The sequence below is a fragment of the Andrographis paniculata genome, unplaced genomic scaffold (genome assembly GCF_009805555.1).
Source record: "Andrographis paniculata isolate CXL003 unplaced genomic scaffold, ASM980555v1 Contig98END, whole genome shotgun sequence".
NCBI classification, from domain to species: Eukaryota; Viridiplantae; Streptophyta; class Magnoliopsida; order Lamiales; family Acanthaceae; genus Andrographis; species Andrographis paniculata.
This window is the reverse complement of record NW_026137637.1, coordinates 812,912-826,740: the sequence shown is the minus strand read 5'-3', so window position 1 is coordinate 826,740 and position 13,829 is coordinate 812,912. Positions and strand designations below refer to the sequence as shown.

General features: G+C 26.0%; 1 long non-coding RNA gene and 1 pseudogene across 2 annotated transcripts; one reads left to right on the top strand and one right to left on the bottom strand.

Annotated features, from left to right (window-relative positions):
- Positions 1-979: 979 nt before the first annotated feature.
- Positions 980-3,278, bottom strand: LOC127243721 (uncharacterized). 2 transcript variants are annotated; one of them, XR_007837023.1, is made up of 2 exons: positions 2,356-3,278; positions 980-1,471 (listed from the first exon to the last, which is right to left on the bottom strand). It is a non-coding gene; the product is annotated as an uncharacterized LOC127243721 (long non-coding RNA). The 2 variants fall into 2 exon arrangements; XR_007837024.1 differs by having other exon boundaries at positions 980-1,430.
- Positions 3,279-10,232: 6,954 nt separating this feature from the next.
- LOC127243749 (CBL-interacting serine/threonine-protein kinase 7-like) lies at positions 10,233-13,074 on the top strand (annotated as a pseudogene).
- The last annotated feature ends 755 nt before the right edge of the window (positions 13,075-13,829 follow it).

Sequence of the window (13,829 nt, the reverse complement as noted above, 5' to 3'; positions counted from 1 at the left end):
CACATCAAACAATTACTTTTCTTTTTCTATATTATAATACAAATTTTACATTCAAAACATCACATCAACCTCTATTTATATCACCTAAAAAAAACTATTTGAATTCAACTTTCTACTATTCAAAAATCTAAACACAAAAACTAAAACCCACAGACAACCAGACCTTAAAGTCTTAATCTTCATAGTTTCAATCTTTCTTCAATTCTTTTTTTTTTTTTTTTAATAATCAATACTTGTGGCTAGCTATGATATATACTACTTGTTGAATAATCATAATACATGATTTGATGTAGTAGCATATGATAATGATTAATACAACACATATTAATATTTTACACATAATATATTGGTTTAATTTTAATTGTATCTTGAAAAATTATTGCTCTTGTGTTGCCAACTCCTTTTTAGTTCTTTATCGGCAATTATTTATACTTTAAAATTTAAAAAATATTAAAACTAATCTTCTTGCATATGAGGGGACCCATCCTTCAAATCATAATTTCAATGTTCTCTCTCAAAAAATATATATAATTTTAATATAGAATACATATTATTATGCTCGGTCTGATGTTTATCCAATGCATACTTAAAAAAATAGGAATAGTGAAGTCCCACGATATAAAAAATAGTAAAATATATCTAATTATAATAATCAAAAAAAATGATCAATGATAACACAATGTATATTAAATATACTATATTGTGGTATTAAAAAATTTAATAGTACTAAAATACACCATTCAACAAATTTCATATATAGTTAAAAATATTTCCCTTTGTAGTTCAACAATTTTTTATATCATTCAACAAATTCTTGTATATAATTCAACAGATTTTACATATTATCCAACAAAATTAAACTTGACATTAATGTTTTATACCGTTCAATAATTTCTTTGTGGTTTTAGCTACAAATATAAATTATTAAACCATTATCACGGCTGTTGGGGTGCAAACCCAAGTCCAGCATTGGGAGCTGTGAAGAAAATTCTATACTTTATAAGTTTCAAGTGAACTCCACTAGTATGAGGTCTTTTGGAGAATATAAAAAAATAAATCCGTATAAGTTCAGTCCAAAGCAGACAATATCATATTAGTGTTGAGTTGACCCAATCCCAACAGTGATATCAGAGCGGACCTTGACGCTGGTGACGAACGAAGCCACAAAGTAGACATGTCGTCAAGGATGATCAGGATGATCATGTCCTAAGGTAACTGGACATCCCAAGGAGGGGGAGTATGCTCGACGTTGCTGATAGGACCAAGAGGGCCGAGCTTTGTTCATGAGGGAAAAACCACGTTAAGGACGATCACCGGGCGAAAATCGCACAATTCTCGATATAAGACTTACAAGGTGTGGAATTTTCTTCACAACTCCCAGTGTGGGACTTGAGTTTGCACCCCAACAACGGCAATATTTTTATATCGATCTAATAGAATTTATTTTTTTTAAAAAAAACAAATCCATAATCTTCGATAAAATAAAAAAAACACACACAAAAAGGAAAAATGTATCAGTTAAAACATAAATTAACAATGAAACAATTTATGTAAAAGTACAAAGGATCTACACCTACTATGAAATCTTTTAAAAAAATTTAAAATTAACTAATGATATTATTAATCTAATCACTAAGCTGAAATCAATGTGAGAATAATATTAATAAATACAGGCAATAAAATAAGTCGAACAGGTTGGGGTTGGTATTAATTTAATTGTAGATTATCTGAAATATCTATATATTAAATTATATTCATGTGTTAGGGTAAGATTAAAATATTTAAAATTGATGAAGATCAAGAAATACAAAAGGCTGTTACTTTCATGCTCTCTGTTTATTCAGAAGTTGTGCTTTATTGGCATATTCCAACACAAAAAATTCCTTTTATTTTGATTTTTTTTTCTAATTATTTTATTATACAACACTCACAATTTTCTATAAAAATATATTCAAATTCAAATACAAAGGTAAAGTAAACAAGCCAAAACTTTCTAATTTTTCTTGCTACAAAATTGAACTTCAATTTCTAATAAAATTATGAACCCTAGGAATGAAATATTTGGAGAGGTCTTTCGGAAAAATAGCTTAACATATCCTCTAATTCTTACTACTTCAATTTTTTAAAAATAAAATGAAAAATCAAAAGATCGGCTTATTAAAAATTTTAATTAGGACATCTTTTTTCTTCAATTTCATATCTTATAATGCATCGCTCTTATATAAACAAACAAAGTTTCACATTCTATATCTCGACTAAATATTTATAAAAAGAAAACAAAAATCTCCAAACAAGTGTTCCAAAAGCATCCTAACTAAAGAAAAATTTCTGTAATTAAATTGGACAAGAATTTACCTGGTGATGTAGCAAAATCGATAGTCGAAACCGAATTTCTTTTTCTTTTTTTCTTTTTTTTTTTTTTTGGGTGTGTGTGTGATGTATCTTCACTTCCATTATCATTATCATTTAATCAAAATTAAAACAAAGGACACCCTACATAGGAACAATGAGATTGAATTCATCATACTTTAAATCACTTATATATGTATATATATATATGTAGAGAGAGAGAGAGATGCACACACACAATGTGTGTATGTATATGCTTGGCTCCTCATACGCCATCCGCCGAGTTCCATCGATTCTCCGATGAGCACTACAGATGGCATACAGGGAGCCAGGCATATATATATATATATATATCTATATATACATACATATCTACAACACTTTCAAAGATTTCATCTTGTGTAGAATTTCTTACACTTACACACACAAACACACACATATATATATATATATATTTCTCACTCCTTAATTCATGCAAGAAATCCCCAAAGGTAAAGAAGCTTGAACTAAGATTTATTACAACAAAAACAAAACAAACAATTTGATTATAAAACAGTGAAAGGATCAGAAAGACAGCAAATTTCCAGAGAGAGAGAGAGAGAGAGAGAGAGAGAATTAGGGTTAGTGTGCTAAAAAAATACACAGAGACATGGATTGATCACACTTTGTGAAGAACAAACAATATATTGAAAATCACTCACTTTAATTTGTCCAGATCGATCACATATATAAGAAGAGACAAAGATGCATCACTCATCAAAAAAAACTCAGCCCTCATAACCCTCAATTTATAATCCCTAATTTAATTTGATTTATGAGATCTGAGATCATGACTTTAAAGCCATAAAAAAAAAAAAAGAAAAAAAAAAGAAGCCATGGTCAGATGCAAACCAGTGGCTCACCTCAAGAAAAGGCATATAGTAGCTACGAGGAGGTCTTAATTTGGGCATGTAAATATATACATATATATATAGAGAGAGAGAGAGATAGAGAGAGAGATAGAGAGAGAGAATAGGGCTATGTTGTGTCCACGCAATTTCCTAAACTTTTTGAAGGTTTGAATTCTTCTTTTTATATATATATATATATGTATATATTATTTTAGTTTGGTTGTGTTTTTGGGGTTGTAAAAGCAAAGGTTGCTTTTTTATTCTTCTGAAGCTCCTTTGTCTTGGAGCGTTTGGACGACATGGATTCCTTTATCTTTTATTTTATTTAATTTAAATTTAATTATTTTCTATTGTTCAATTTTCATTTATTAATATATAAAGTAAGTGTGTTGGATTGGGGAGATGAAAATTTGAATTTCATTTCCAAAACAATAACTTGTATTTTGATCAAATTGTGGGTGTGTTTTTTTTCTCTCCGGAGTTTTCAATTTTAATTTAAATAGTAATTTGATACTATTATTTAATTTTTTTTTTAAGTTGATTTTTAAATATTAATTATTATATTAAAGTATATTATAAATTTAAAAAAATTACAAAAATACTTTCTGTCTTATAATATTAATTGGATAATATTTGTACAAAAAATTATACAAATATAAAGATATTTTTAATGTTAATTACAATGACGCAAAAGATAAATGTAACCCTTAAAGGAAGACGGATGGAATATTATATTTTGCAAAAAATATAATTTTTTTGGACGACAACAAATGGGTGGTGGTGGAATTCGAACACAGTAAGTTCCGACTCTTATACTATATTAGATGACTGTATCATTTAAAAATTTAAGCCAAAGTGATAAATATAATTAATTATCACTCTATATTGTGGGAGTCAGCAAATAATTCAACATGTATTTAAATTTATTTCGAAAACATTATACACGATCATTATTTTTCATGAAAATCTTTCTTATTTTACTTAGAAAAAATATCAACTAAACAATCTCATAATTAATAATGATACATCTACACTAAACATTCTTTAGGGTTTACAATAAAGTATTGGTTCTTGGTGTAACTTAAACAATACATCTTGATCTGTTTTCTTGGAGTTTAATTTTAATAATTTTTATTATATAATAATTATAACTTTTTCTAAATATATATTTTTATAAAGCATTACATACAAATCATTATTCAAATAAAAAAAATCAAAATAATACACACTTTATTTGTAGTTGTTGTAGTTAGTTGTTGTTATTATGATATGCTGACTCAATTCAGTGTTGTCTTGATTTTTGCTTTCTTCTCTTTTTTTGGATGGATTTTCATATATTCTCTAAACTTTACTTTTGACAAAAGATGAAATATTCTCTTTCTAGAAAAAAAAATAATAATAAAGATTTATTAAATATAATTTTTACCATAATTATTTATTTATTTGTTTAGTTCTTCTACATAACTTTGGAATGTGTCTTCCTAAGTAGAAATAAATATATAATGAGAATCATCTTAGTAATCAATCCTATTAAGCATTTAAAAAACACACATATATATACATATGTATATATATTACTTTGAAATTTTAAATAAAATAAACTTTGGGTTTTTTTATTTATGTTTTGATTTTATTTCAGTACTTTGAGGTAAAGATCAGCATATAAGATTCATAGTAACTTTTTTGGATATCAAAGATTTACAACAATAATGTTTATATAAAGTACCAAGATAGTTCTTTTTTTGTAATGAACAATCTCTCTCTCTCCTTCTCTCTCTCTCTATATATTAATATACATACAACTATAGTTCTTGAAATATAGATCAATATATATATATATATGATATTGTGATTTTTGTTTTGCGCAAAAGCTCGAAATATTTTGATATGAGTGAAAGTTAACATCCCTATATACGCAACATGATTTGCCTTGTTCTATCGATGGTTAGCCAATAACTTTTATTGGCCTATACGATAAAAATCACAATTTTGTACTGATACCATATTAAGCTGTCGTGAGTTAAAATTTTGGGATCGAATGTAATGAATTATAAGTCTGATATATATCTACTATATCTATATATATATATATATATAACCAAAGTTGCACTTTTCTCTGCAAATTATTAATATGTGAAAAAATAAATGTAATGATAATAAGCATGGCAAGAGATGAAGGCCTGAGAATAACACATTTAACCTTATATGATGTCCTCTTTTTTTTTTTTTTTTTTTTTTTTTTTTTTTTTTTATGGCGTGGGAACCCGCAGTCGCTACCCGAAAATACGGACTGGGTAAATTTTCGATCGAACTTAATATTCTGCAAATTAGACTCGACAGACAAAACACACTAGGCGAACCATGTGTCACAGTTTAATTATGATGTCCCCTTGAATGGTCAATGTCTTGTGAAGAATCTTTCCCCATCAATGAGAGTGTATTGTGTTTAGTTGCTAATTTTTATTTTTATTTTTTTGAAAGAAAAAATTGTATATTTTCATAATAAATCATGAAATTTGAATAAATAAAAATAAAAACTGTCAAGTAAACATACTTAGATTTGCTAATACAAATTCAAATATTGACATCATTTATGATTACACTATGAAACTGCCTCATTTAGGACGTGTTTGATTGTATATTCAAATATTAGTACCACTAAAATTAAAAAAGAGAAATATTACCCAAAATATATGTCAATCTTAACCTTGATTTTATTTAAAATATATTTTGGGGATTTTGATTTTGGATTGTGATTTGCTTAGTATAAATTTTGAATTTGAATAGTTGTATGATGTGATATAAATAGGCGTTGATGTGATGTTTTGAATCTAAAATTGATTTTTAGTACTCCCTCCGTCCCATAACTATATATCCGTTTGCTTTTTGCACGGAGTTTTAGAAATATTAGTATTATATTGGGATGTAGTAGGAATAAAATAGAAATGATTAAAATAACGTTATTAGTATTGTGTGATATAAAGGTAATGACATTTATGTAATATACTGTAAGTTGTAAGGGCATTTATAATGTTAGGTAGATAATAGAGTTACTAAAAAGGGAATGTATACTTTGTTATGAGACAGACTAAAATGGAAAAATAGATACTTTATTATGGGACAGAGAGAGTATAATATAAAAAATAAAAAATATGTGTTTGATTTGATATTTTTGAGGAAAAAAACGAGATAAATAGTGTATTTAAAATCCAATTCCCCAAACAAACACCCATATGTTCACCCAATATATTTTTGAATGACACGATTCTCTATAAATATTATAAAAAATTCAATATATGCATTTTAACATAATTTATAGAGTATTATATATATTCTATTCACTTAAAAAAATTCTAACTCTTCAACATAAAATATTATCTTTTTATATTATCGGCATAATTTTTTATATCTAACATAAAATACGCAATTCATCCAAAAGTACAAAATGAACACACACAATATATTCTTTTAGAGTTTGATTTTAATTTTTATTTTTAAACAGTAATATGAATGCAATATTTTATAATAATACTCATAGTTATCTAATTAAAAGAAAAAAAAAAATAGAAATCTTCCAAAGAAAATAACTATTCCATCAATATATATATACACGCCTATAATAAAAGTGTAAAGTACACATGAAGGGAGCCTTAACAGGTTGGAAATTGTAAAAGATAATTATATTGTCCACTATCAAAAGAAATGAAAGCAACATTCAAACTAATTAATTTCTTTTTGAAAAAAAAATATATATACAATTTTCACTTTTAATCTCTTTTAATATATGCAAATCCATAATATATATATATATATTAAATTATTCTTGTTTAGTTTACTTTTTCATTTTTTAAAAAATTTTAAATAATATAATTATCAATTTTTTGTTTTTGAGAAAAAATAAAGCGATTCGATAGCTTTTAAAAAAAGATCAAGAGTATGTTTTTATAGATTGAGTTTGAAAAAATTTGGTTTGGATTTCGTATTAACATAATGTTTGATATGATGTTCTGTAAGATAAAAAATTGTATATTTTTTTTTGTTTTGGAGAACACAGAGTCCAAATAGTAAATTTTTTTGAAATTTTGGTTAAAAAATCTTACACAGAGTGCGTCATTTAATGTTTTTTTTATATATATATATATAAGTAAAATAATTATTAAATGTAATATTTTGTATAAAATATATTGGCTCTGTTCATCCAAGATTATTTTTAAATTACAAATTCTTAAAAATAATAATAACTAATACAAAATACTTTTTATAAAAGTCAAAAAATTAAAAAGAAATAAATTTAAATATTCATTTAAAAAAATAAAAAATTAATATTTCATTATTATTTTCATTCAACATTTATATATAAAAAATAACAATAACTTTATTACATTGTCTTTTCCCATTCTTTTCAATTACTAACTAAATTTTTAAAAAATATCCACAACTATATTATTACTTTTTTTTTTATTCATTTTTTTAATAAAATATTTATATTTCTTCTTTTTTGGGCCAAACCCAAATGAGCTAAATATGACGAAGGAAAGAAGTATATTTTAACATAATTTTATATATCACACATAAAAAATCAAATATATTTAAAAACATTGGGTGGACAGAGCCCTTGAATACAGGGACGGAACTACACTAGGATTTGGGGGTGGGGGGTCAACCCTCCAAACCAATTTTTTTTATGATTTTTTTAGTTTTAAAAATATTAATTTTTATGTATTTATATATATTTTGTCCCCCCAAAACTATCTAAATTCATATATAATTCTGTCATTATTATTTATTTAAATTTATTAGCTAAATATTAAATAAATTATACTCCCTCCTCCGTCCCACATACCGTGTCTGCTATACATTGTAGACACGGTATTTTAGGAGGGGTGTAATTAGTAGATAATTAAGAATGTATTAGTGAAAATAATTATCCTATAGTATAAATAATTATAAATTAAGATTAAGATAACTAATTAGTTTAATTAAAATTAAAAATATTAATTAAAAATTTTAAAATGAGATTTAAGTGTGTAATCATTTTTCAAAAAAGGAAAGTGATATGGAATGTGGGACGGTCAGAAACGGCAACGTGGACATGATATGTGGGACGGAGGAAGTAATATTTTGTCCCCCGGAATTTAGATGCTAGTTTCGTCACTGCTTGGATATGATATTTTGAGAGAAATATTGAAAGTTGCATATATCAATTATATATCAAAATCTACCTTTTATTTTATTTAAGTTATATAACTTCTAAAAGTCCTGATTATTATCTTGAACTACAAGGGAAATAATAATAATAATAATAATAATAATAATAATAATAATAATAGATGTAAAAAATGGTGACTTCGACAGAAATTGTTGATTAGATTTAATTAGCTGGTCGATTGAAATAATAAGAATCAATATATAAGTAGGTCATTATTATGAATTATTGTGTGGACTAACAACATCCCATCGAAGTGATAGATAATATATAGAGATAGAACGGGTTTGTCTAGATTTCAAATGGATTTGAAATTGAATTTTAATTTTAATTTGAATTTTTGTTTGAATAATATTTTGACGTAATTTTTTTATGAAAAGAAAATATTTTAATTTTATTAAAAAATGGTACGAAAATGAACATTGGCGATTTTATTTTGAAATCGCAACCAAACAAACTATTATTTTGAAATTTTTATCATTAGTTATTTAAAATTGTAAAAAATTTACGAGATATTCTGATTTTATTTGAGAAAATAATTTCTATCATTTTTAAAATATTTTATTAAAAGAAATTATACTTTTGTATCCTAAAACAAATGATCTATTTGATTTGTGATACGATGGGATAGTAAAGTTTAATAAGTTAATGATAATATATTTATTATTATTTTTTATGTGAATGGCATTGTTGATTGTTTTAAAATATTTATTAAATTTTTTAATAGATAAAAGAAATATATATGATTTTTAAAATTATATTTAATAAAATATATATAATATAAATATCATTTTGTATAGAGAATAATATTTTATATGTTTTATGATTAATATACGTTAATATTATAAAAGATGAGAAGTCTTAAATATGTATAAATATTATATTTGTTTATTGAAGAGATGTATAAATAAAATATTTTGAGTGGATATGTATTAAACTAATTAAAATGATTTATATTTGTAAGTTTGTTTTTAAGAAATAAATTTTACTAAATATAGAAGGGTATTGTAAGGATTTTAGGATCAAAAAACTAAATCGAAAATAAAGTAAATGAATTAACTAAAAACTTTTTATTGAACACAAAAATTAAAAATAAAAAATGAAAGAACAACAAAATTAATATTAAAACCAACAAAAATGCGATTGTGATTAAGATCTTTTAAGGTTAGCCCTTAAAGAATCGAACCCTAAACCCTCGAATTGAAATAGCTCGAGATAGCGAAAATGAAACCGTAAAGAACTCAAAAATCATTCCCCAACATCCTATAGAAGAATTGCCTTTTGATTCTCCGAAAAAAACTACTAGAAATCTCAACATCGAATACACCAATAAACAATATTATAACCCTAGAATGAACAACTCATATTACATCTTGGAAAAAATTGGATTACCGAGTCGGGCCAGTGCCAGGTCATGGGCCAGGCAAAAATGGACAAGGCTAGACATAATCGGGTCGGCAAAAAATAATATAATATTTTTTTACTTTTCTGGTCAAAATTCGCACGAATTAAGAACTCATCATATTCATACTTATTACTCTTTCATACTATAAGTAAATGTGTGAAAAAAATTGAAAACTAATCAAAAGTATCAAAATTAATCTAAACATGACTCAAATGTTAAAATAGGCAGACATTTAGTTCTCAAATCAATTGGACTAAATTTTGAAGGAGTTTTCTCCAATTTACGAGAATTTTAGCATGGATATCATGAATAAGAAGAAACCTTACATCTATATGTTGGTTCGATCATGAAAAATATGATTTTGGAAAAATTGTATATTCGAATGGCTATTGGAATACACAGTAATATCACAATTTAACAAACTAATTTTTGTCAACTCTTTTAGCCGCAATCCTCTTTCAAGACTTTGGTTATGACAATATACTCGGATTCAATTATAGATAATGCAACAATATATTGTAATTGAGATATTCAACTAATAATAGAGTTATGCAAAATAAACATATGAAATAGTCGATTTTTTATTATCTTTGTCATTCACATAATTCGAATCAATGTATCTCTTTAAAATTAGACCATATTCAAATTTAGTGTATTTCAAATCTAAATTAATTGTTCCACACAGATATTTCAACAATCACTTTAAAGCATACCAATATTCAAGCCGAAATTAGATATAAACCGACTTAAACAAACTCACAACATAAGCAATATCAAGTCTAGTACTAACCATCAAGTACATAACAAAACTTATCGCATTTGAATAAGACACTTTTTATATATATATATATTCAAAATCAACTTATGTTTTAGGAAATTGGTTTTTACTTAAGAAAATATGATACTAATGAAATATTAACAACTTTGAAATTAGTCATATTAGAGACTTAATCACCTTTTTAGACTTAGTAACCATTTTAAAAATACATATTTTTTAGTATTTTTCTCTACATGCTTGCTTAAAATCATCTTTGCATCACAAAAAAAAAAAAAAAAATTATATCAAATGAATCACTTAAATACTTATTAATCATATTTATTATACTCAAATCAGAATTGATCAACAACATGTCATCTCCATAAATCAACAAGAAAACATGTATTTTACTTATTTAAATTATAAAAAATGATCAAAATAGCTTATTTTAAACTTTAAAGATTTTATATAATTATCAAATTTTAAATTTCATCGCTTAAGTGATTGTTTTAAGCTATAAAAAAGTTTCTTCAACAAATATACAAAATCATGTTTATCATCGTCAAGCTATTTTATATAAATCTTCTAATATGAATTATCATGCAAAAAATTAGTTTTAATATCTAATTGTTTAAGATTGTAATTAAAAAGAGTTACCAAAACAATCATTATTATGTCATGTAAAGGATTTTACAGATTTCGTTATAATTAATATTTTATTTTTTTAGTAAAACCCTACTTACTCTAGCTTTTAATCTAATGTATATATTTTTTTCTTTTTCACTTAAAAAATCTATTTACAATCAATAAAAACAACTTTGAAAATAAAACCAAGTGTTATTATTAAAAGATTTTATTTCATCATTTATATTTTTCGTCCATTTATTTCTATATTTTAAATTGATTGTCTCTTCATATGATTTTGGTTCATTACCATCAATTGTATCAAGCATACTTAGATTTGTTTTTTTTGTTTTTTTTTAATCAAACTTCACCAAATTTTTTACTAAAAAAAATTTAATGAAAAACCTATTTTTTATTTTTATATTATATTAAAAATTAATTTTACATTTAAAATGTCACATCAGTATTTATTTTTATCACACCATACAATTATTCTAATTCAAATTTTTAATATTAATCTCGAATCAAAATCCAAACCCCCAAACAAACACACCTTAAGTATATGAAGTCAAATCAAAATCATTAAACTTAATATGTTGTTTAGTATTTCTTTTGGGTCTATTTGAAATACTTTGATTTAAATTAGCATTTAAAGTATCAAATTATTTTATTTTTATTTTTTGTTAAAAATAAGAATATTGGTTATCAACTAATACACAATCAGAATTGATACTCTCACTTTCAAATTAAAAATTATTCAATTAGATTAAAATTTGTCTTAAAGGAAAAACTATCGATATTCACTTTATTATGAATATCATCATGTTCAAAAATTGTAACATGTAATATATTATTCAAATAAGATATTTCAAGTTCATTAAATGTAACTGAAACGTCTCCACTTTTTTCTACAACAAAATTCCGTCCTCACTGCCCTATAATGGGCCAATTCAAAGCGGTTGCTCCGGCCACCGTCATTCAGCAAACTCCAGTATTGGTGGTGGCGGAAGCGGTTCATCGTCTTGAAAAAGTTCCAACTAGATCACCTGATTGGCCAATGAAGCTTTATGAAGGTGTACTTGGCTCAATCTCTTAAAAACTCCGACTAGAATATCATGATTAAGGTCATCGACAAAACGACTACTGATTCTTCCATAGAACTGCTAATACTCCGCTAGGTCTCCGCCATGCATCGCCTCGGTCACCACCAGAAAATCCTTGAGCTCCACGAAGTCGTGGCAACCAAATCCAAAATTGACCTTGTCATAGAACTCGCCCACGGCAGCAAACTCTTTGCCAAACTCTACCGTAACCGCCATTTATCCAAATTTATGGCGTCAAAACACTTCCATCAAATGATTTTCGTTCTTTTTATTTTTCACCAAAATGGTGTGTTCCACCACAACATTAAGCTGCAGAATCTTCCCCTCAATCGCAATGATTTGCTCAAAATAACCGATTTTGGACTCTGTACTATTTAATCAGAAAATCGACGCCCTAATATGCACAGCTTGCGGCATGCTGACGTACACTACACTTGAAGTGATTAACGGAAAAGCCTCTGACGGTGAGAAGGCCAACGCCTGGTCCTGTAGTGTTCTCCTCTATGTTTTTCTCATCGGATCCCTTCCTTTTGACGACAACAATTTATCAAAAATATGTTGCGGAATGCACAATTGATTAGATCTTGTACTTGATTGGTTATTGAAGCCTACTCAATACATGATCTGCAGATTGATTTGAACCAAATCCGAACAAAAGAACAAAACTCGTTGGATTAGCAAATCTCTTATGGTTTAATAAATCAATTCCAAAATATGCTTCGAATATAATCTTCAATTAGGAAATAGTCTCGCCGAGAGAGAATGCATTCGACATAATTTAATGTTGGTTTCGTTGAATTTTTTGACAATTTTTTGAGCTGGAATAAAAAAATAAAATGGTGAGATTCACTTGTAGTACGGTGCATTTGATGCATATTGAGGAGAGTGGTGAAGGAATGGGAAGAATTTGGATATAACACAAGTAGGAGAAATATAGGGGAATTGTATTGGCAAAGGGACCGGTGGCGGTGGAAGTTTGGGAAGTGTCGCCACCGGAGGTGAGACTGGTGAAGATAAAGAGAATGATGTATGACAACCCGACGTTAATGTAGTGGGAGAAGAAGAAATTTGTGTTGTTGAAAATTGATGGTGTTTCTGCAACAATAACAGATTGATTGATTAAGTGAATCATGAATATATATATATATATACATATATGTTATGATTGTTGGTTTCTTATAATTAATTTATTTGAGAAAATGGGGAGAAAATGAATTAACTTAGGGGAGTTTGCTGAAATTTGTTGAGTTCTTTCTTATGAATTTGTAGGATTTAAATTGTGATTATTTATGTTATTGCCTGCTATGATATGACATGCTCATTCATTAATAATACTTGTAGTTTTGGTTTTTTATTTTTCAAAAAAAAAAAGTTCATTAAATGTAACATTGCGATTTATATTTCACTACTTATAAATGTGTAAAAGTTCATTAAATATAAAAAAATTCATTAATAAATGTTATTACACTATTTATAACTACCTACTATAATTAAA